The sequence below is a fragment of the Scyliorhinus torazame genome, chromosome 13, assembly GCF_047496885.1.
Source record: "Scyliorhinus torazame isolate Kashiwa2021f chromosome 13, sScyTor2.1, whole genome shotgun sequence".
In the NCBI taxonomy this organism is placed as follows: domain Eukaryota; kingdom Metazoa; phylum Chordata; class Chondrichthyes; order Carcharhiniformes; family Scyliorhinidae; genus Scyliorhinus; species Scyliorhinus torazame.
Genome location: NC_092719.1, coordinates 10,550,650 through 10,576,257, shown reverse-complemented (window position 1 = coordinate 10,576,257; position 25,608 = coordinate 10,550,650).

The window sequence follows — 25,608 nt, the reverse complement described above, 5'->3', positions numbered from 1 at the left end:
GAGGATACAGCAGGATTTAGATTGTCTGGAGACTTGGGCGGAGAGATGGCAGATGGAGTTTAATCCGGACAAATGTGAGGTAATGCATTTTGGAAGGGCTAATGCAGGTAGGGAATATACAGTGAATGGTAGAACCCTCAAGACTATTGAAAGTCAAAGAGATCTAGGAGTACAGGTCCACAGGTCATTGAAAGGGGCAACACAGGTGGAGAAGGTAGTCAAGAAGGCATACGGCATGCTTGCCTTCATTGGCCGGGGCATTGAGTATAAGAATTGGCAAGTCATGTTGCAGCTGTATAGAACCTTAGTTAGGCCACACTTGGAGTATAGTGTTCAATTCTGGTCGCCACACTACCAGAAGGATGTGGAGGCTTTAGAGAGGGTGCAGAAGAGATTTACCAGAATGTTGCCTGGTATGGAGGGCATAAGCTATGAGGAGCGATTGAATAAACTCGGTTTGTTCTCACTGGAACGAAGGAGGTTGAGGGGCGACCTGATAGAGGTATACAAAATTATGAGGGGCATAGACAGAGTGGATAGTCAGAGGCTTTTCCCCAGGGTAGAGGGGTCAATTACTAGGGGGCATAGGTTTAAGGTGAGAGGGGCAAAGTTTAGAGTAGATGTACGAGGCAAGTTTTTTACGCAGAGGGTAGTGGGTGCCTGGAACTCACTACCGGAGGAGGTAGTGGAAGCAGGGACGATAGGGACATTTAAGGGGCATCTTGACAAATATATGAATAGGATGGGAATAGAAGGATACGGACCCAGGAAGTGTAGAAGATTGTAGTTTAGTCGGGCAGTCTGGTCGGAACGGGCTTGGAGGGCCGAAGGGCCTGTTCCTGTGCTGTACATTTCTTTGTTGTTCTTTGTTTGTCTCTTTGCACCTATAAACAAACACATCAAGAAAGAAGAATAGTGTGGAGGGTCTTCATTATTTTTCCAGTACCGTCCATTGTTGGAATTCAAATTCTGATATATTCAGACTATGGATTTACATTTGACTTTCTATTTAAGGAATAAACATTTGAATGCATGTAAATAAACTTGAACATTAAATTTGCCGCTTGGGTGAGGCAATATTCCGATACATATCGCAACACATCTTCATCACCCAACAACAGGGGGTAAAGAGAAATAGTTCCTCCTTATCCCATCCTTGAATAAAGCCCCTAACACGCAACCACCATCAGATCACCAGAGAAGGCAGACCTTTACCAGTCATTTCTCCTCCAGTGAAGCAGGTACAGGCCCACTGAACCCAAAGCAAACATTGAGAAAACCTTCAGGAAATTGACCCTACTTTAGTCGCCAACATCTAATTTAGCATCAATTTTCAACGCGCAAAAAAGTGTCTTTATGCAGAGGAACACACACCGGTGGAACCTTCCTCTGCATTATCTGTGGTTTTAACGCAACAGTAACATGAAATGAAAATTAAAATCACTTATTGTCACAAGTAGGCTTCAATGAAGTTACTGTGAAAAGCCCCAAGTCGCCACATTCCGGCGCCTGTTCGGGGAGGCGAGTACAGGAATTGAACCGTGCTGCTGGCCTGCCTTGGTCTGCTTTGAAAGCCAGCGATTTAGCCCAGTGAGCTAAACCAGCCCCTCATTTGAATCTGAACTGATTTGAAGTGAGCCAAATCTGGATTTTCAGACGCAATGTATGTTTGCCCAGTTTGGCCCACTTAGAAATTCCTTGCGAGTTGACTGACCTATTCCAAGTTCACGTGGCTCCCATTAACGCTGTAAATATAGAGTCAACATGGCTCAGTCGACCAGTGTCAGAGTCAGATTTTCACGGGTTCAAGTTCAACTCCAGAGTGTGACAATATAATTTTGGCTGGCGAACGTCATTGGAAGTGTTCTTTGGATTTGATGTTTAAGGGACTTGTATATTCCAGTGGTTCAGTGTCCGGCGTGGTTCAGTCGGTCACGCTCTCACCCCTAACAGATTATGGGTTCAAGTCCAAATCAAGCACGTGAGAACAAGATCCAAGAAGCTGATACTCCAGTGTAGCTCTGGGGGCATGCTACGCTGTTCAAATGTGCCAGCGTTTGGATGAGATGCCAAGCTGTGGCACTGTCTGTCCTCTCAGGTAGATATAAAAGCTCTCATGACATTATTTCAAAGGAGAGCAGGGAAGTTATTACTGGTTTACATGCATATTTATCTCTCAATTAGTAACACTTCAACAAATTATCCGGTTATTCACAGCGCTGTTTGTCGGAGCGTGCTGTGCACTAATCGCCACTTTTCCGAAATGACAACAGTGACTACAGTTCAAAGTCACTTCATCGGTTGGAAGTGCTTTGGGAAGTCCTTTTGGTCGTGAGAGGCGCCACGTAAATGCCAGACAGTCTTTGTTTTTTTAATCGGGCGGGTGCAGGGAACTATCCTGTTATCTTGGCAGCCTTTCCTCTCTCAGTCAAAGGAAGAACGAGCCACCTATTCATCCGATTGCTGTTGGTGGGACTTTGCTCTGTTCGACTTGGCTGCTGCAGTGGTCTGCAGGGCGGCAGCCGCTTTGCTGCAGAGTGACTTAGTGCCTTTGAAGAGCTTGGAAATGTTTCTGACAGATGTGACAAGGTAATATGTAAATGCCACCTCCCTCTTTCTTTCTTTCTTATAACAGTGCAGCATCTATGTTCCGTTTCCCCGGCTGAAAGGTCATAAATTCTTAATTGCAAAGATTGTGACATTTTGGGATTGGTGATGTCATCACACAGCTGCTCGGATTACAGACAATTTACTGTTAGTTATAATCAAGATGGCAGCATCTTGTCTGGCTTTCATAACTAAAAATATCATCACTGATCCTCATGTAAATATATGAAGAGCAAATTTCTACGGTTCCTTTGAAAACGTTCTTAATATAAATATCTTCATGCACAAGTTCAGCCTTTCTTCCATCCTCTTTCATACTGAACCATTGTGAGTTTGGCACTCAGGGTGATGTCACATATGTTGTTGCTATGGTAATGGCTAAGAATAAGCCAAACTATTCCTTGTTTATGTCAACGCTCTGCTGATAAGGAAGTCTAAAAGGGAATCTGAATTTCAGTTCCCATCTGATAAAATAGCAGCCCTTTTTCCAAGTCCGGACACCCAAACCATCTCCCAGGATCAGAAACAGGCCGACACAGGGAGAGGGAGGAAGTGAGCCAGTAGTTGCAAACGATCTCAAATTGGCCTCAAACAGTAACCCCAGCCAAAGTAACAAGTAACCACTGGATTTGTACTTAAGAGGCCCAGAAATGGCCTAGCAAGCCACTCAGCTCAAGGGCAATTAGGGATGGACAACAAATGCTGGCCTTCCCATGACGCTTGCAACCCATGAAAGCATAATTTTTTTTAAAAGCACAGTGTTACAAGGAGCCAGTTTCCATCTTAACCAAAGTGGACGGACAGCACCAAATATTTGTTCGTTCCTCAAATTGCCAAACGTTTCCCTCACGCTTGCTGAGGCCATCCCCAAAGAACAAATATTTCTCAAAACCACTCCAAAGTGTGTATCAGAGTATCTAACGGCTATACTAACATTGTGCATATGCTATTGGAGTAGGAGTCTAGAGGCATGGACTGATCTGTGAGGAGATGATGCTGCAGGGAAAATATCATTGGACTAGTGATGTTATTAATGTTCGGGCAACATGGCTCCCAATCCCACCACCGCAGTTGGTGGAATTTGAATTCTGTTAATAAATCTGGAATGTAAAACAAGTCTCAATAATGGCAGCCACAGAGGGCGGCATGTGGCCCAGCGGTTAGCACTGGGGCTGTGGCGCTGAGGACCTGGGTTCGAATCTCGGCCCTGGGTCACTGTCCGTGTAGAGTTTGCACATTCTCCCCATGTTTGCGTGGGTTTCACCCCCACAACCCAATGATGTGCAGGTGAGGTGGATTGGCCATGCTAAATTGGCCTTTAATTGGAAATAAAAATAATTGGGTACTCTAAATTTAAAAATTATCCCGGGGGGGGGGGGGCAGTCTCTGATATGGGGGTTTCTGATATGGGGGTGTGATGGGGGGTCATTATTGCAAGTCTGATGGTGGGTCTGGTGAGGGGGCTGGGGTGTGGGGTGGACAGGATTTGTGTTGTGGGGGGAGGGGAGCCCTCAGATGGACTTTGGGGCCACCAACCCGAAATACTGACCCCCCACCCACCACAGGGTCCATAGTGTCAGGACACGCTTGAAAATACTTGCGCCAGGGCACCATATGGCACAGTGGTTAGCACTGGGACTGCGGCGCTGAGGACCCGGGTTCGCATCCCGGTCCTGGGTCACTATCCGTGTGGGGTTTGCACCCCCACAACCCAAAGATATGTAGGTTAGGTGGATTGGCCACGCTAAATTGCCCCTTAATTGTAGAAAAAAATCTTTGGGTACTCTAAATTTAAAAAAAAATACTTGCGCTAATCCACGCCGGGTGTGTCCCAGCCGAGAGGTTCGCAGCATCATGGGGACGAGGAGAATGGGGTTTCCAGCCCATTAATCGGATGTAAATGGGTTTGAATGACCCATATACATCTGTATTTCCCTCGGCCACCGTCAGCGCGGGGCTGGAGCATCGGAGCGAGATACGGTTTTTTGCCGGACGATCGGTCACAGAATCACACAGTACAGAAGGGGCCCTTCAGCCCTTCGGTCTACCCCAGAACATGAAAAACCCCTGACCTGCCTGCCAAATCCCACTTACCAGAACCTGACCCTTAGCCTCGAATGTAATGGCATGCCTAAGTTCTCAACAAGGTACTTTATGAAGGATGCGAGGCTCTACAACCCTCCCAGGCAGTGCATTCCAGACCATCACCACTCTCTGGGTAAACAATGCTTTTCCTCAAATCCCCCTATAACCTCCTGCCCCTCACCTAGAACTTGACTCCTTTCATGACTGACCTTTCAACTAAGGGGAATAGCTGCTCTCTATCCAGCCTGTCCTGTACCTCATAATCTTGTACACCTCAATCAGGTTGCTGCTCTTCTCCAAGGAAAACAACCCAAGCCTGTCCCATCTCTCTTCATAACTTAACGTTCCATCCCAGGCAACATCCTGGTGAATCGCCTCTGCACCCACTGCAGTACAATCACATCCTTCCTATAATGTGGTGACCAGAATTACACACAGTACTCCAGCTGTGGCCTCACCAAAGTTCTATATAACTCCAACATGACCTCCCTGCTTTATAATCTATGCCTCGATTGTTAAAGTCAAGTGTCCCGTGTGCCTTTTTCACCACCCTATTAACCTGCCCTCCTGCCTTCAGAGATCTATGGACAAAGACGCCATGGTCCCTCTTTTTTCTCTGAACTTCTTAGTGCCATGTTGTTCATTGAATACTCCCTTGTCGTATTATTCCTTCCAAATTGCATCACCTCCCACTTTTCAGGGTCAAATTCCATCTGCCACGTATCTGCCCATTTGATCATCCCATCCACATCTTCCTGTAACCCAAGACACTCAACCTCACTGATAACCACCCGGCCAATCTTTGTGCCATCCATAAACTTACTGATCCTATCCCCCACATAATCATCTATGCCGTTAAATGACCAATAATAGGGGACCCAGCACAGATCCCCATGTGGGACCTTGACTGCATGGGAGACTTCTGAAATCCATATAAACTACATCAACTGCACTACCCTCATCTACACACCTGGCCACCTGCTCAAAAATGTCAATCAAATTTGTTAGGCAAGACCTCCCTCTGGCAAAGCCACGCTGACTATCCCTGATCAAACCTTGCCTCTCCAAGTGGAGATAGATTCTCTCCTTCAGAATTTTCTCCAATTATTTCCCTACCACTGATGTGATGGTCTGTAGGTTCCTGGCTTATCTCTACAACTCTTCTTAAATAGTGGGACCACATTAGCTGTTCTCCAGTCCTCTGGCGTCTCCCCCGTCGCCAGAGAGGAATTAAATATTTGGGTCAGAGCCCTTGCAATCGCCTTCCTCACCTCACACAGCAGCCTAGAACACAATTCATCCAGACCTGGAGATTTGTCCACTTTTAAGCCTGCCACCCCCACCCCCATAGCCTCACCTAACCTACACATTCTTGGACACTATGGGGCAATTTAGTATGGCCAATCCACCTAACCTGCACATCTTTGGATACTCTTGGTATTACAGTAGACGCTATCCAGCCTTGCCTTACTCCCTTGAAACTTAATGCAGCTGTACTCCCTCTGACCTGATTGTTTTTCTGTATTATGCTGTGCCCTATTCTCCTAATAGTCTGTGTCCCCTCTCCCTGCTGAATTAGTTTGAACTCCTCCCAACAGCACTAACAAACCCACTCAGCAGGGATGTTAGTCCCGCTCTGGTTCAGATGTAGACTGTTCCGCTTGTACAGGTCTCACTTTCCCCCAAAAGGGTTCCAGTGATCCAGGAATCGAAAACCCTCCCTCCTGCACCAACTCCTAAGCCATCCATCCATCTGCACTATTCTCCTATTTCTGTACTCGCTAGCACGTGCCTCTGGCAGTAATTGGAGTAGGGGCGACACGGGAGCACAGTGGCCAACACTGCTGCTTCACAGCTCCAGGGACCCAGGCTCAATTCGAGCTGTCCGTGTGGAGTTTGCACTTTCTCCCCTTGTCTGCATGGGCCGCCACCTGGTGCTCCAGTTTCCTCCCACAGTCCTAAAATGCACAGGTCATGCGGATAATTTGCCCCTTAATTTCCCGTACCAGCCTCCCCGAACAGGTGCCGGAATGTGGCGACTAGGGGCTTTTCACAGTAACTTCATTTGAAGCCTACTTGTGACAATAAGCGATTTTCATTTTCATTTCATTTCATTTCATTAGTGTCCAAAAGGTTAGGTGGGTTACTGGGTCACGGGGATAGGGTGGAGGCGTGGGATTAAGTAGGATGGGCTGGTGCAGACTCGATGGGCCGGATGGCCTCCTTCTGCACTGTAAATTCTATGATTCTAGTTCCTGCTTTTTAGTCTACTACCGAGCTCCGCAAATTCTTGAGGCAAGAACTCCGAAGTCCATCTCCGAAGCAGGTGCATGCAGTAAGCTTTACTCAAGTCAAATGCCTGGTTTGAAAATGGAACTTTTATAATGGCCTAATGACAGCAGAAAATGCGTAAAACACCTGGCAGGACAGGCAGCGTCTGCGACCAGAGAAACAGGGTTAAGATTTCAGGTTTTATAATGTTGTTTGTGTAGCTCAGATCCCAGGGAACTACCACCTAAGGACACCTAGAATCAATCAGCTCCTGGCTGTTAGAAACATTTCTGTCATGGGTTGCGAATTCAGTCATTCAAACAACGAGACGGATTGCAATCCAGCAGGAACAAACTCTCGCAGCCTGCCGGAATCCAAATAATTAAACGGTGGAAATGTAAAAAGTAGCTAAATATTTATTTGCGTGAATTATAACCTGAAGAAGGTGACCCGTATTTGGGAATAACAGAAAAATGGCCCAGAGCCTTGAACATCAGCCACATAAATAGTCGTATTGTTAAATTAAAACGTTCCCAACATAAAGGCGAGGAAATTGTGTATTTGGTTCAGACTAGTGTGAACACCTTAGTTGGTAATTCCATTCCCTTTGCAGACAACCACAATGAATGCAAAAACTAACACATACACACATAGCTTTGGGGGAAACTACAATGTGCACAGTTAAGAGGATGAAATTCACACCATTGGTGAAAATCCAGAAACATTTGCACAAGAAGCAACTATGTGAATCTGAGTAACAATTTATTTTTTAACGAAATGAACCGCCAGTTGTCCTCCAGTCGTGCACTCCGCTGACATATCTGCATTCCGCCACTGCTGGCCTCTCGAGCAACCCCAATTTCTATTGGTAGGTGGACAAGTCTTCAGCTGCCTAAACTCTGGGGATCCCCCTTACTTCCTCCCTTTAAGACACTCCCCAAAGCCTACCCTCTTGTACAAAGTTTTTGGTCTTCTTGCCCTCATATATCCAATGGACTGGATTCTCCATTTGGGAGACAATGGGGCGGGATTCTCCATTGCCCGTTGCAGAAATTGCAACACGCAATTGGGCGGAGAATAGGTTCCAACGCCAAAATTGCGGTGGGCGCCGATTTGACGCCCAATCTCAATTCTCCGTCACCTCGACAGCGGCGTCAATGCGGTCCGGAACGTACGTACAGTAAACATCATTTGCATATCATTAGCGGGCCCCACCCGGTATTCTCCAGGACATCAGCGATGCTCCGCTTCCGATGGGCTGAGTTCACGACGGCACTCGTGCTTTTGAAAACCGTGAAACCGCCGCCTTCTGCCAGGGCCGAGGGCGTAGTGGGGGGTGGCCAGGAGGTGGGCTGCGGGGTTGGGGTGAACGGGCACGGAACACCATTGCCGCAGCCGGCAAGGCAGTCATGCAGCTGCGCACGGAGGTCACTCAATGTTATTGAATGGTGGAGCAGGCCCGTGGGGCTGAAAGGCCTATTCCTGCTCCTTGGTCCTATGTTCAGTCCTCGACTCATGAATGCATTAGGAAGGTCGCTGCTGCCATTTTCAACAAGGCACACAATTACATCCAGTTCCCTCGCGAGCTTCCCAAGTTCAAGTCCAACCTTGGCACCTGAGAGAGACGTGCCCCAGTCAAAGTGGACACAACATTTAAGGTTAACTTTCACCCTCTTAAATTTTTAAAAAAATATAAATTTAGAGTACCCAATTCATTTTTTCCCAATTAAGGGGCAATTTAGCACGGCCAATCCACCTACTCTGCACATCTTTGGGTTGTGGGGGCAAAACCCACGCAGACACGGGAAGAATGTGCAAACTCCACACAGACAATGACCCAGATCCGGGATTGAACCTGTGACCTCGGCGCCGTGAGGCAGCAGTGCTAACCACTGTGCTGCCCCTTCACCCTCTTAAATAATAAGGAGCACTCAAGGAATGTTCACTCTCACCCCATTATTGTCCTCGACATTTTCATTCTACCAGAGTGCGATATGTATGAGGAAGCTTAATAATAATAATAATAATAATCTTTATTAGTGGCACAAGTAGGCTTACATTAACACTGCAATGAAGTTACTGTGAAAGTCCCCTAGTCGCCACATTCTGGCGCCTGTTCGAGGACACAGAGGGAGAATTCAGGTTGCCCAATTGACCTAACAGCCCATCTTTCGGGACATTGTGGGAGGAAACCGGAGCACCCGGAGGAAACTCACGCAGACACGGGGAGAACGTGCAGGCTCCGCACAGACAGTGACCCAAGCACAAACCCTCCTGCCTGTGCGGAGTCTGCACATTCCCGTTGTTTGTCTGCGTGGGTTTCCTCCGGTTTCCTCCCACAAGTCCCGAAAGGCGTGTTGTTAGGTGAATTGGACATTCTGAATTCTCCCTCTGTGTACCCGAACAGGCGCCGGAATGTGGTGACGAGGGGCTTTTCACAGTAACTTCATTGCAGTGTTGATGTAAGCCGACTTGTGACAATAACGATTATTATTAAAGATGGTAGTGGTCGTGGGTTTGGAAGGTGCTACCGAAGGAACCTTGGTGAGTTCCTGCAATGTATCTAGTAGATGGTGTTGCTGACTTTGCCTTAGTTTAATTGCTCTGTTTTATCACCTTTGCTCTTGAGTCGCCAGGTATCTTTATGATACCGCCACGTAGTTCAAGTCCGAGTAATGATCAATAATCCAATACACTGATTAGTAAGGTTTAAATCAAAGCACATTTATTATACACAGTAATCGCTACTCATGTACAAATTCTACGTCTAAGCTACTTCTACAGCTAACAGGCCAATACGTAACTTGGAACTGGCCCACCAGGTCAGGGAAACAAATGGCCTTTCGTTCGGGTTCTGGGCCTGTGGGATTCGAAGTTGGTACAGATTGGTAGCTAGGAGCGCCTATCTCGTAGCGAGCGTTGAAGTAAGACTTACGGTTTTGAGCGGCTGTTCAAGAGTGAAGAGTGAGTGAAGAGAGCGAAGAGCGCGCCTTGAACTTGGGGCTCAATTCTTATAGTCCCCAGGGGCTTCCCGCCTTTCGGGGCGGACCCTGTACCTGGTTCCAAGTGATTGGACTTTGTCCCAATCACTTGGTTCGATTTTCTCCAATGCTGGAGCGGTTCCCTGATCGATGGGCGGTCCTGAGGTGGTCGTTCACCTCCCATTGTGTAGGCTTCTGCTGGCGCCAAAGAGTCTGGTTTTGCTTAATGTGTCTAAATGTTGCTCATTGTTCCCGGGGATTGCTCATTAATATGCAGATGGCTGGTGTTTTGTTATGCTGATGGTTGCTGGTATCGATCTTGTCTGGCCTTTCCAGAGGTAAATACACAGCCAACCTGCAGCTGCTCATTTTTGTCCTGTTGGCTGACTTCCCCATCAGCCTTTGCTGTTCGCCGTTTTAAATCGGGAGTTGGCCATTTTAAGTGGCTACAATGGTACGCACAGCTGCCACTGTTGATTGGTGGTGGAGACATTTAGTGTTTGTGGAAGGGGTAACAATCAAGTGGGCTGCTTTGTCTTTACTCTTCTTCATTCCCAGACTGATGTTTGAAATATGCCAACTTGCTTTGGTGATTCTCGCATGTGTTTCGCCATTGATATAGACAGCTCGAGAGAGAGAGAGTGTGCTACCGAGATACGTCAACTTATCCACGGCTGACAGGTTTGGCTAATGGACTGGAGCCTTGGGCTGAAGGTAGGGCTATCATGGTGCAGGCTACTGCAGTTTTTGGCACGTAACAAACTCTTAAAGGAGGAGAGATACAGAGAGATTTTGAGAAGGTGTTCAGAAGCTTAGAGCCACTTTAGCCATGGCTACCAATGGTAGAGCGAGTAAAATGGGGATGTGCAAGAGGCCAGGATTGAGGAAGCGCAGATATCTTGGAGCAAGCTAGGACCTTGAGTCTGTCGTAAACATATCACAGAATTGTTCTGCCGCAGAAGGATGCCATTGGCCCATGGTATCTGCACCATATTAAATTAAAATGTCTTGTAAAACTAATCATGAAAAGTCCCCAAATGTGTAAAGGCAATAAATATTGCTGGTATGTGTTCAAATCAAAATTGCAAAGTAATCAGGAAGCAGAATATATCAAATTAAAGTACTGTTGTACTGTTTTTCTAACCAAGGCACAGTGGGCCAGAGGGTGTTTACTCACTGGAGAGGGTTTACTCACTGTTTGTGTATTTTCTCTCTCTTATCAGTGTTAACGATAGTGCTGGAGTTTATTATACACAAGATCTGGGTAAATAGAGGTGAACCTTTGGTCAGCAAGCTTTGTGGGTATACAGGTATCATGCTTCCAGCTCTCTTTAGGGTCTCTTGTACTGACACTGTTATCAGTCAAATTCCAGGAGACTGATATCCATATTGATCTGCCAACACTAACAATGCTCGGCTGTGGGAACAGAAGTGTTGAACAGTGTTTCCTCCATATATTTCTTTGTTGGACGCAACCTGTTCATGTGAACGTGCGATATTTCAAATTTTTTGGTTTGTGGGGCCACGGAAGCGCAGTTTATGGAGAAGGTTAGGTTAGACCTAGTTTTCCAATAAATTCGTAACGTCATAAGCTATCGGAGCAGAGCTAGGTCATTCAGCCCATCGAGTCTGCTCCGCCATTTGGCTGATCCCATCCTGGCCTTAACTCCACCGTCCTGCCCGTTCTCCAGAAACCTTCAACCCATTACCAATTCAAAATCTGGCTAACTCCTCCTTAAATTTATTCACTGTCCCGCCATCTACCGCGCTGTGGGATCGCGACTTCCACAGATTCACAACCCTTTGGGAGAAGTGGTTTCTCCGCAACTTGTTATAAATTTGCTACCTCTTATCCTAAGACTAAGACCTCTCGTTCTAGAATGCCCCACAAGAGGAAGCAGCCGCTCCACCGTGTACTTTATCCAGACCTTTTATCATCTTGTATATATATGGTTTATGATTCTGCCCCATGTGGGATAAGAGAGTTGGATTTAACAACATTCGTGCCCAGGCACGAATTGCAACGAGTTGGCTCATGGACACCAAGTTTCCTGAACCCCAAACTGCAGTAGCACCAGGGCAAGAGGAGTTTTTTTTACAGGAGTTCAGCAAGAGGCAGAGACAACTCCCTCACTGACTGAGATTTGACTTAATTGTCAGCTAACTGGTTCCTATGTGTCACAGGTTCATTGATGACTTTCATTTCAACGTTTCTCTGCAAAAATATGAGCAAATAATTTCCTCCTCTCCATATTGACAGTGAATTCACAGCTGGGGAATCATTCATTCTTAAATAGAGATGAAGATCAAAAATACAGGAGATAGGTGTTAAATTTCAGAAGTGTATGAAGCAGTGAGTGACTCACACATAGAAATTAAATAGATAGTGGATCAGCAGTAATTTAGTTCACTTCAATACAGAGAAGGCCGCAGGGCTTGTTGGAGAATGGTAACGGTGGAATTTATTTGTGGGCTTGTATTGTAATGTGGTGAGGCGTTAAGCTGCAGTTTGATAGTAGGATATAGAACAGGGCTGGTGGTAGGATTGGTGACAGTGGACTGATGGCAACAGTCATAATGTTGACCCATTGGCTGATCCGGGTTCAAATGTCAAAGCCTTAATATCTGGAATTCCCTCCCTAATCTACTCCGCATCTCCACCTCCCTCTCCTTTAAAATGTTTTTTTAAAACCTGTCCATTTATTCAAGCTTTTGGTCATCTTTGCTTATGACACCTTTTTTAAAACTCGGTTTGGTTTTTTTAGCTGATTACGCACTGCGAAGTGCCTTGGGTAATTTCACGGCGTTAAAGGTGTTGCATAAACACTTCAAACCAAAGGTGCCACCTACCTTTGGCCCTTTCCTCAGTGAGGCCTGATTCGCCCATGGTTCTGAAATTAAAGCTCGTTAATACTGCGACCTGAGGAAATCAGCACACTCGGCACAGAATTTCCTTTTGACAAGGCCATTAGACACATTAACAAGTCTTTAACTGCCCTACAGCTTTTGCTGTTTTTCCATTATTTGCTATTCAACCCTTATTGTATTGGAACAGTTCAGTGAATAGTGTTGTTAACACATAATAAAATATTCATTAGACTGAACAGAAGGACAACATGGGCCACTCAACATGAACTCAGTATGGAGGCTTTTTGACGCTCGGATCTGATTAACTTTTCTCTCTTCCAATCTTTTGACGAACACTAGAATCTGATGTCAGGGTAGGAGGACCTCTCTCTCCATTGCTCTGCTCGAGTGTCTCACTCTTCACACAGAGAAACGCACAATTCCGTTCTCACCCGAAGGATGCATGTTTCTCACAGTGACACAGATTGGAAGTGGGAATTGTGATTGATGCTCTCCCAACTCCCGCCCTTGCTTATCCCGGGAATTTCCTCCCCATCGTGGCAGGGAAGAGCTAATTAAGTGCCAATGAGGGATCGCACCATAAATCCATCTGTGGAAAAGAATCCTAAATCCATTTATAAAGAGGTTGAGTTGAGAGAAGAGGTTAAAGTTAAGACAAAGAGAGAACGTGGTTTGAGCCAAGTGAAGTTAAAAAGGGAATGGCGTATCTGGAGGTGAGTTGGGATGAAAGTGGTCATAGCGATTCACCCAAATGTTTTTTTAAATTTTTTTTTATTCGTCCATGGGATGAGGGCATCGCTGGCTGGGCCAGCATGTACTGCCCATCTCTGAGGACATTTAGGAGTTAACCACATTGCTGTGGATCTGGAGTCACATGTAGGCCAGACCAGGTAAAGACGACAGAGATCCTTCCCTAAAGGGCATTAGTGAACCAGATGGGTTTTCACAGCAATCGATACTGGTTTCATGGTCACCTTTTAGACTTCCACTGCCAAATTTTTATTGAATTCAAATTTTACCACCTGCCATGGCAGGATTTGAACCCTGGTCCCCAGAGTATGACTTTGGGTCTGTGGATTACTTGTCGAGCGATAATACCACTACGCCGCTGCCTCCCCAAATGGGAACAAATGTGCCCAAAGTGAGCGCATTTAGCCACATGGCGCTTGCAGTGCCAAGAAACACATGATTATTCAACGCGAATCGCATTGTATAAGGGCCTCAGCAGGGAACGCATGGCCGAAGATGCACATAGCCCCGTTTTATACAGTCGGGAGCTCCGCTCACCATAACCCCCCACTGTATCGAGAGCCCCCGAAGTGATCCTCGGTCTCCCCAATTTGCAAATAATGCCAGCTTGGCAGTGCCTATGCCAGCTGGTACCCAGGTGGCACAGCCAGGGTACCAGGCAGGCACTGGCAGCGTGTCAAAGTGGCACCATCAGTACCAGGGCACCACCTTGCCCAAAGGGCATGCAACGGGGGGGGGGTCTCCAATCCCCTGGGAGGCCCCCAAGAGTGCCGTTCTGTCTGGTACCTGTTTGTGACGACCAGCGCTGAACAGCACTCACCCAAGGTCTCTAAAGCAAAGGGGGTGAATTCCAAAGCCTCAGGTATGTTGGGAATCTGCATATTTGAGTGAGACTAGCTGTCTCACTCTAATATGCAGTATTGGGAAAAGGTGGTCACGGCCACAATGGGCAGGATTTACATCGGAACCTCTTGCGAGGTTGTGTTGAATCTTGTGAGGCGTTGATAGCCGGGTAGGTCCCGGGAGCTGCTTTTCCAGTGAAGCGTGGCCATTGGACCGTGCCGGAGGTGCCTTTGATGAGCAATGCAGGGGCAAGGTAAAATTCAATGATAACACTCACACTTTTGAGTCGGAGAACTGTGTGTTCAAGTATCTCTTTAAAGGCTTGAGTGCTTAATCCTAATCTGAAACTTCAGTGCAGTCTTTTGCAGAGTCTGCAACCATTCCAGATATTATGGGACTGTCCGACATTTGAGGCAATTAATCTGCATCTGGGCTCATTAACTTTCTGTTTGCCCCGCATTCTAGATATTTAGCTCTTGTGCATGCAAGGTATGCACCTGCACTGAGGGCGTGCTCCAACAGGCTCACCAGCACCATCTCCCCCCCCAACACTGCTCCACCGCAGTTAGGGGGGGGGAGCCGTTCTCCTGGCAGGCGGGCTTTGGTGGGGGCTTGGGGACTGGTGGAGGGTGGTCCGGGGGATGGCGAGGGGGATACATGGGAGCAATTTTTGGCAGTCTTGGTCCGCGCGCAGCCGACGCCATGTTGTACGGCATGCATGCGCGGCTACGGACCCAGCCATTCTGCATCTATATCGGCAGGTAAAGCTGGGGGCTTTACGTGGAGTGGCTGCTAGCCCCCCACCGGGCGCAGCATAGGTGTGGGGGCGGCGCTGACTCTTTGGTCGTAAGACACCGGGAACCACGGTAGCATAGTGTTTAGCACTATGGCGTCACAGCGCCAGGGTCCCAGGTTCGATTTCCGGCTTGGGTCACTGTCTGTGCGGAGTCTGCACGTTCTCCCCGTGTCTGCGTGGGTTTCCTCCGGGTGCTCCCGTTTCCTCCCAAATGAAGAGCTGTTCGGTAATTTGGACATTGTGAATTCTCCCTCTGTGTACCCAAACAGGTGCCGGAGTGTGGCGACTAGGGGCTTTTCACAGTAACGTCATTGTGGTGTTAATGTAAGCCTACTTGTGGCTATAAAGATTATTAATCCTGCGGACACAATCGCAGAATCAGAGAATCCAGCTCCAGACATTCTTGCTGCTGGCCTCAGAAAATTCTGACAACACTATTTGCTGTGCAAAGACCCTGTGCATTGCATGCTGACACCAGCTACAGTGCCACCTAAAAGCATTCATAAAAACTGCTTCATCTCTATTCGAGTGTCGGAAGTCATTAAGTCCTGTGGGCGGGGGGGGGGAGGGGGGGCGGTGGGTGCAGGAACGGGAATGTTGTCCACTGCGGAGGCGGGCAGATAACCACGCCAGATAAATGCAAACCTTTTCTTTTTTCTTTACCTGCAATGTGAATTTGTGAAACTGGTAAACAAGTTTCTTCGGAGAAATGGTGTCACCACCCACAACTGCATCATCCCAACCATAAAATAATTCATAACCTGCCCTGTATTGTACTGACAGCCCATCCCATGCTTGCTGTTATACATCAATTAAAATCACCTGCTTATCTCAATCACCATCTCTCAGAAACCATGTCGAACATGAGGGAAAAGGAAGAGATTGAGTTCATAAATAATGTGTTGAGTGCGATAGCTGGTAGGTATTTACAGGTAATAAACTAGGTAAGGAAACAGATGACAGGCCAGATAGGATGCTTTATATAGAGCAACACCTGTGGCTATTGTCATGATATGGAAACATGCAGCTAATGAACACTTAGAATAGGACATGACCAATGAGCAGTCAGGACACTCAGGGGTGGTATCTCACTATAAAAGGGATGAGGCACACACATGTTGGCCTCTTTCCACAGACCAACATCTACAGAGTGAGACAGGGTGTATCCTCAGCATCACACCCCAGCACGTGGCTTAGAGCAGACTGGTGAGTTACTACAATTAGATTAGCAGAGAGTCAAACTCATCGAGAACTGTGCTAATAGTTCAATAAACACATTGAACACATTTCAAAGTGAAAAACTAACCTCCCACGAGACGGAGAGTGTGCAGGCCATCTCCCGGATGCTGCGCCTCAACATTGACGAATGAAAATGAAAATTAAATGAAAAAATGAATGAAAATCGCTTATTGTCACAAGTAGGCTTCAAATGAAGTTACTGTGAAAAGCCCCTAGTCGCCACATTCCGGCGCCTGTCTGGGGATGCTGCTACGGGAAATGAACCATGCTGCTGGTCTGCCTTGGTCTGCTTTCAAAGTCAGCAATTTAGACCTGTGCTAAACCAGCCCCTTTCACGCACTCTTCCCAGGGCCCGACGCATGCGCGATGCGATCGGGATAGCGAAGTGGCTGAAACCCACACTGCGCAGGTGCAGACGTCCAACAACCGCACTGCGCATGCGCAACGACGCATGGAGCGTCATGACGTCGGTGTCATGACGTGTGCGAACTGTGGCACCGCCCATTTAAAGAAACACTGCCCTGCAAGAGGAAGACGCTGTTTAAACTGGAAACCAAACCACTATGCAGCCTTATGCAGATCTGCACCACCAGTAGGAGCCAGCGCTCCCAATTCCGACAACGGCGCATCCGGAGTGTGCAACACCGCCTATAGGAATCTGATCCCGGCAGTGCAACGGATCCAGATGATGAATGCCTGGACAACACTTACCGTGTGGGCATTATTGCAAAGTGTGAATATGCCACACCAGACACATCGCAAGTCCAATCAATCCTAGCTGTGGATTCCAAAGACGAATGGCATGCAGTTATGAAGGTCAACCACTGTCCCATCCAGTTCAAGCTGGACACAGGTGCCTCTGCCAACCTACTCTCACAGGCGGACTTTAAAAGAATCAAGAAGCCCCCCACGGTCCTTCCAGCTGCCTGTAAGCTCCTGGATTAAAATGGGAATGCCATCACGGCACTGGGGTCCTGCCATCTGAAAGTATCCAACCGACACACACAAGCACGGTTTCGCTTTGAAATTGTTAAGCCAGATAGGGCATCCCTACTAGGTGCGCACGCCTGCAAGCAGCTGAACCTCATTCAAAGGGTTTACACCACAACGTCCTCCCATTTGGATCTTCAGGCCGGCATCGACGACATCCTCGCCCAGTACCCAGATGTGTTCAATGGGATGGGCACGCTGCCGTATCGATACAAGATTCTGCTACGACCTGATGCCAAGCCAGTGGTCCACGCACCACGACGAGTCCCTGCTCCACTGAGAGAGCGCCTGAAGGCAGAACTCAAGAATCTTCAGCAAAAAGGCATCATATCCAAGGTCACCGAACCGACTGACTGGGTCAGCTCGATGGTGTGCGTAAAGAAGCCTTCGGGGGACCTGCACATCTGCATTGATCCCAAGGATCTCAATAAGAACATCATGCAAGAACATTACCGCATCCCGAAGCGGGAGGAACTCACGAGTGAGATGGCACACGCGCGCTTCTTCACAAAATTGGACGCATCCAGGGATTTTGGCAAATCCAACTGGAAGAGTTCAGCAGAAGGCTCTGCACCTTCAACACGCCTTTTGGCAGATACTGCTACAATCGCATGCCATTTGGCATCATCTCGGCATCGGAGATATTTCATTGCATCATGGAACAGATGATGGAAGGCATTGAAGGGGTTTGTGTGTATGTGGATGATTTTATCATCTGGTCCACGACCCCTGAAGAACATGTGTCCCGTCTCCAGAAGGTATTCCGCCGTGTACATGACTATGGCCCAAAGTTAAACAGGTCCAAGTGCTGTTTTGGGACATCCACGCTCAGGTTCCTAGGCGACCAGATCTCGCAACATGGTGTGCGCCCGGACACAGACAAAACCAAAGCCATCGAGGCAATGAAAGTCCCTGAGGACAAGAAGACGGTACTGCGCTTCCTGGGTATGGTCAATTTCCTTAGCAAGTTCATCCCGAACCTGGCGACACACACCACGGCCCTACGCAACCTGGTAAAAAAAATCAACTGCCTTTGAGTGGAAGACGGAACACCAGACAAAGTGGCTGGAGCTGAAAGCCAAACTCACCACTGCACCTGTCCTAGCAATCTTCGACCCAGACCGGGAGACAAAGATATCCGCAGATGCGAGTCAGGATGGCATTGGTGCGGTGTCACTTCAACGAGATGGCACATCATCCTGGGCACCAGTAGCTTACGCGTCACGGGCAATGACACCCACTGAAACCAGATATGCACAGATTGAGAAGGAGTGCTTAGGTCTTCTCACCGGCACCCTCAAATTTCATGATTATGTCTACGGCCAGCTGGCATTCGCTGTCGAGACGGATCATAGGCCTCTGGTCCACGTCATCCATAAGGACCTGAACGACATGATGCTTCGGTTGCAGAGAATCCTGCTTACACTTAGGAGGTATGACTTCAACTTGGTGTACACACCTGGCAAGGAGCTCATCATCGCTGATGCATTGTCCCGCTCCGTCAACTCACCCAGTGAGCCGCTGGAGATCATCCAGCACATCGAATCGCATGTGCAACTGTGTGCAAACACTCTCCCGGCGTCAGATGAGAAGATCGTTCTCATCCGAGATGAGACGGCCAAAGACCCCCTGTTGCAGTGAGTCATCCACAACCTCACCAATGGCTGGCAGAAAGGGCAATGCATACAATTTTACAATGTTAAGGACATCCTCCTCAAGCTGGACAGGATTGTCATTCCGCTCAGTCTCCAGAGCTTGGTGCTGCGCCAGATTCATGATGGACATCTTGGGCATTGAGAAGTGCAGACGCAGAGCCCGGCAAACAGTCTACTGGCCCGGCATCAGCCAGGACATCACGAACATGGTCCTGCACTGTGTTACCTGTCAGCGGTTCCAGCCAGCGCAGAGCAAGGAGACGCTCCAACCCCATGACCTAGAGACCTCTCCGTGGTCCAAGGTTAGCATCGACCTCTTCCATGCGAATGGTCGCGACTACATATTGATCATCGACGACTTCTCGAACTACCCTGAGGTGCTGAAGCTACCAGACCTCACCTCACGGACCGTCATCAAAGCCTGTCAGGAGACGTTCTCAAGGCATGGCCTCTCAATCACCGTCATGAGCGACAATGGCCCGTGCTTTCACAGTCGAGAATGGTCCACGTTTGCCAGGTCATACAATTTCAAGCATGTCACCTCCAGTCTATCCGCAGTCCAATGGAAAAGTTGAGAAAGGGGTGCACATTGTTAAACAGCTCATCTGCAAGGCCGCGGACTCTGCTTCTGACATACACCTTGCACTGTTCATGTACAGGGCAACTCCATTGTCCACTGGCATGTCGCCGGCTCAACTCCTGATGAACAGGGACCTGCGGACAACGCTTCCAGCCATACACCTGCCCAACCTGGATCACCTCCCGGTGCTGCAGAAGATGCAACAGCTTCGAGACCATCAAAAGCAGGGCTATGATGCCCATGCCACCGATCTGGACGTGCTATCCCCGGCAGACACTGTCAGGATCAAGATACCGCATGGTGGGTGGTCTGCCCTGGCTGTCGTTGTTGTACGTATGGCTGATGGCTCCATCGTGCGAAGGAATCAACAGGCACTGCGCAAAGTTGCTTGCCCACAACCACTTTCACCTCCATTCCCACATGTTGAATTGCCAGCTCCAGATATCTCGAACCACGAGGCCACCAGTCAGGATTCCATCCCACCTGTCAAGGCGCCGTCATCCGGCAGTCGACCAGGATCAGACGCAAGCCTCAGAGACTGGACTTATGAACATTTGTTTTGTTTGCTCTGTTCTGTATTCCTCATCTGGGGCTAAATTCTCCGGAAACGGCGCGATATCCGCCGACTGGCGCCCAAAACGGCGCAAATCAGACAGGCATCGCGCCGCCCCAAAGATGCGGAATGCTCCGCATCTTTGGGGGCCGAGCTCCAACCTGATGGGGCTAGGTCGGCGCCAGATGAATTTCCGCCCCGCCAGCTGGCGGAAAAGGCCTTTGGTGCCCCGTCAGCTGGCGCGGAAATGACATCCCCGGGCGGCGCATGCGCGGGAGCATTAGTGGCCGCTGACAGCTTCCCGCGCATGCGCAGTGGAGGGAGTCTCTTCTGCCTCCGCCATGGTGGAGACCTTGGCGGAGGCGGAAGGGAAAGAGTGCCCCCACGGCACAGGCCTGCCCGCAGATCAGTGGGCCCCGATCGCGGGCCAGGCCACCGTGGGGGCTCCCTCCGGGGCCAGATCGGCCCGCGCCCCCCCCCCAGGACCCCGGAGCCCGCCCGCGCCGCCTTGTCCCGCCGGCAAGGTAGGTGGTTTAATTTACGACGGCGGGACAGGCATTTTAGCGGCGGGACTTCGGCCCATCCGGGCCAGAGAATCGCGCGGGGGGGTCCGCCAACCGGCGTGGCGCGATTCCCGCCTCCGCCGAATCTCCGGTGCCGGAGAATTCGGCAACCGTTGGGGGCGGGATTCACGCCAGTCCCCGGCGATTCTCCGCCCCTGTTCTGTATTCCTCAGTCAGTCACGTTAGACAGATTCATTCACATGCATATACATTCACATACACCAACAAAACATAAAAAAGGGGAGATGTCATGATACGCAAACATGCAGCTAATGAACACTTAGAATAGGACACGACCAATGAGCAGTCAGGACACTCAGGGGTGGTATCTCACTATAAAAGGGATGAGGCACTCACAATCCGCCTCTTTCCACAGACCAACATCCACAGAGTGAGACAGGGTGTACCCTCAGCATCACACCCCAGCACGTGGCTTAGAGCAAGGCTGGTTCAGTTAGACTGAGTTACTACAATTAGATTAGCAGAGAATCTAACTCATTGAGAACTGTGCTAATCGTTCAATAAACACATTGAACTAATTTCAAAGTCTGGAGCATCTTTTCCTTAAAACTGCACCAAGTGGCAGCCTGTGTTATTCCAAACTACACAACACAACAGCTATAGAATGCCAAACTGTTTCGAACTAGAATTTGTATAATATTTATGATAAGGCAATGAATATAACCCAGTTTGAAAGGTACAGACTATCTCTAATAATGGGTTATCAGGCTACGTGAGCCATTGTCATTCCCTTCCTCAATCCATCAGAATATTTCCAATCAGGCTGGCTAATCAGAGGAACGTTGCATTATTTTTGAAAACTAATTCATTTCTGTATTCATTTTTTTTTTAATTTAAATTTTATTTTCAAAAATGTTTCCAATTAAGGGGCAATTTGGCATGGCCAATCCACCTACCCTGCACATCCTTGGGTTGTGCGGGTGAAACCCACGCAGACACGGGGAGAATGTGCAAACTCCACACGGACAGTGACCCGGGGCCGGGATCGAACCCGGGCCCTGGGCCCTGTGAGGTAGCAGTGCTAAGCACTGCGCCCCCGTGACGCGCCCTAATTCTGCATTCATTTGACGGCTGACTTTATTGTGTTTAAAGTAACGATGGATTCTATGGAGTGATAAAGGTGTTTCCACACAGAAGCAGGTCATTCGGCTCTCCAGTCCTGTTCCGGTGTTTGTCGTTCGCATGAGTCCCCTCCCAGCCTACTTCATTGAACCCTTTCAACCTAACCTTCTATTCTCCCTCTTGCTCATTTGCTGACACTGTCTTAAGTACATCTTTGTTACACCAGTTCCATATTATAACTAGTTTCTGGGTAAAGAAACACATGGAAACATCAATGTCTACTGCTGTAAAAATGGTAGCAGTGTGTGCATGCGATGAATTAGGTTCAGGTTATTCTTAATCCCCAGCCAATCTTCTCCTGCCAGTGGTGGGTGGGTAATGTTAAGGACCATGCCTAAGACACCTCTAAATTCAACAACTGCAAAGTTCTCCTGGTTAGATTTCTATTTTCCTCCATCAATGTGTACTCATGCACAACTCTGCTGCCGCACCACGTTCCACTCACTTATCATCCCTATAAGGTGGCACGGTGGTGCAGTGGTTAGCACTGTTGCCTCACAGTGCTGAAGATCCGGTTCAAACCCTGAGTCACTGTCTGTGTGGAGTTTGCACATTCGCCCCGTGTCTGCGTGGGTCTCACCCCCACAACCCAAAGATGTGCAGGTTAGGTGGATTGGCCACGCTAAACTGCCCCTTGAATTGAAAAAAAAAGAATTGGGTACTTTATCATCCCTGTCCTCGCTGGCATATTTTGGCGCCAGATTCCACAGCCTTACATTTAAAACTCTCATCCTCCTGTTTGGCCACAACCCAAAAATGTGCAGGGTAGGTGGATTGGCCATGCTTATTGCCCCTTCATTGGAAAATTTTTTAACAACAGTTTGTCCTCCTGTTTATAATCATTCTGGATTGACTGCCCTCTCTGACTGTAACCCCCATCACCCCCACCCCACCTCTCCGCCTCCCCACCCGTCCCTCCAAACTTTGAGTTCCTCCGACACGGACTTTGTGCATTCCACTTCCTTTCTCCTACAGCAACGGTGGCCGAGGCCACAGCGATGTACCCCCTTACACTCTGCAATTCTCTCCTTAGACCCTTCCGTCTCTCAGCTCCTTCTCTTTGAGGCCTGCTTAAAACCCGAAACAACATGATCTGCCTTTTCCACTCACGGACGCTGATCTGCGGTGTGTTTGCTGCATTTTCTGTGCTAACTGGAAATGTTAATCGCCCAGAAGTTCCCTTATGGCATCTGTCGCGCATGGCGAACATTCCCTGAGGGATGTACTCCATGTTCACTAAAATGTGAATGTGCTGAAGAAATATATAACTTGCCCCCCCCCCCTCCATTCCCAATAAATCAGTGGGTGTATTGAAGCTGGAATGTACCTGGAGGAAGAAATTGCAGGTTGCAGTTGATCACAATTTCCTTGAATAATTTCAGTCTCATTTATTACATCTAGAAATATTGAAGGTAATTCACTATTGAGCCCAGTTATGTGTGTTGCACCTGAAGCTCTTGGTCTTCGCAGCTCTTTCAAGAGCCCTGAAAAACACTTCGGGCATAATGTGGAAGGACAGTTGCTCCCTCCTTCAGATGTCACTTTTTGAAACTTGTTTGTTTGATTTACTGACGATGCAGATTGCAAATCACAACCCAGCATTAACTCGAATAACTATAGCTCGGACAATGTGATTTGTAAGGTGCACCACAGGCAGGAGAAAAGTTCTCAATTTTTCTAAAATATGACAAGGTGACATTTTGCGGTGAGAGAATCGCTGCGATTCCCATCGGCCCCGGTGGCACGATCCAGTTTGCAATCTTTATGCACTTCGAACATTTTTGTTTTCCCCACGTGAAAAACGCCACAAAGCGTCTAAAGTCGCCCATCCTGGAGGGGGTCAGTTGAGCGCTTCAATCCTGGGGACGCTGCATTTCAACTCCTGGGGGTCGGTGGCAGCACTGGTCTGTGATAGCAGCCCGACCGATAGGACTGGAGTGTGTTGTCAGAAGGAGGTGTGTGACCTGCTCCGATCAGCGAGGGTTAAGTGATCCCGGTCTCCTCTTGGCACTCCACACTTCCATCACCCCCAGAATGTCACCTGGAACCCACAAGGGGCTGGTTTAGCACAGGGCTAAATCGCTGGCTTTGAAAGCAGAACAAGGTAAGCCAGCAGCACGGTTCAATTCCTGTATCAGCCTCCCCGAACAGGTGCCGGAATGTGGCGACTAGGGGCTTTTCACAGTAACTTCATTTGAAGTCTACTTGTGACAATAAGTGATTTTCATTTCATTTCATTTCATTTCACAAGCCGCCGTCTTGTAGGTTCCCAGTGCCCAACCTCCCAGCAACGTCCTCAAACCGCACCATTTCCCCCCACCTGCCCCCCCCCCCCCCCCCCTCCCCCCCAACCAAACACTCCTCATCAGAACCCCATCCTGCTCACCTGCGGGGCCCATACATGCCAGTTGTCATCGACCTCTGACCCACCTGGCATCCGGGTCACTTTAACCCCTCTTGTGACCCTGCAGGAGAAGCTCACGCACAACCGTCGAGAGGGAGAGGGAAAACGGGCGGTGGAGAACCCGAGCTTGGAATCCTGATTCCATTTGAAGCAAGGGTCAAGGAGCTCACAGGGGAGGAGAAGGATCGGGCCTCCACTGAGGCCTGCGAGAGGAAAGTGAATCTCGATCCAGCTGACCAGTCTCAAGCGAGTGCTTTGTTGCCCAAACCCTTGACCAGGCCATGTACTAAAGTCACGTGCCTAGCCTTGCAGGAATATTAATCGATGAGCCTGCCCCGCCACCCACCCTCGAAAGCACCTTGGAGGAGGGCACGGATGAAGCATCATGTGCACCACCCACCATCACAGAGTCACACAGCTCGGGGGCAAATTTAGCAGGCAGGCTTCGGGGTCACTCTCTGGTGAGCACCACACTGCTTCTGATGCACAGCAGGTGGAGCCAGGAACGTCCCGGAGGTTGTACAGTCGGAGGTCTGTTGGATCCCAGAACACAACTGTGCACCAGACATGGGCTGTGCCTCTCCACATGTTTTCCCTCAACTGCTTGAGATACAAAGACAGAGCTGGGAATACCAGGAGGGGTTGTCAGCGACATTCCTGTGGCTGCAAGGCCGAATGACGAAGTCCCAAAGCCTCCTGTCACAGGAGTTGATGCCGGCGATGCGTGGCACTCAGATTACATAGAATTTACAGTGCAGAAGGAGGCCATTCGGCCCATCAAGTCTGCACCGGCTCTTGGAAAGAGCACCCTACCCAAGTCCACACCTCCACCCTATCCCCATAACCCAGCAACCCCACCCAACACTAAGGGCAATTTTGGACACTAAGGGCAATTTATCATGGCCAATCCACCTAACCTGCACATCTTTGGACTGTGGGAGGAAACTGGAGCAGCCGGAGGAAACCCACGCACACACGGGGAGGATGCGCAGACTCCGCACAGACAGTGACCCAAGCCAGGAATCGAACCTGGGACCCTGGAGCTGTGAAGCAATTGTGCTCTATCCACAATGCTACCGTGCTGCCCTGTTCTATTTGAACATAATCCCCCAGCAGCAGAATTACTTGCGAGGCAGCAGATGCAATATCCCTCACGGGACTTACGGGGTGAGAATGATTACCTTCCCCATGGTTCTCGCAGAGTACGAGCTCCCCACCTCCCCCCCCCACCCCCCCACCCCGCTGAGGGGCAGGGGAGCTCCGTTCAACTGTGTATAAAA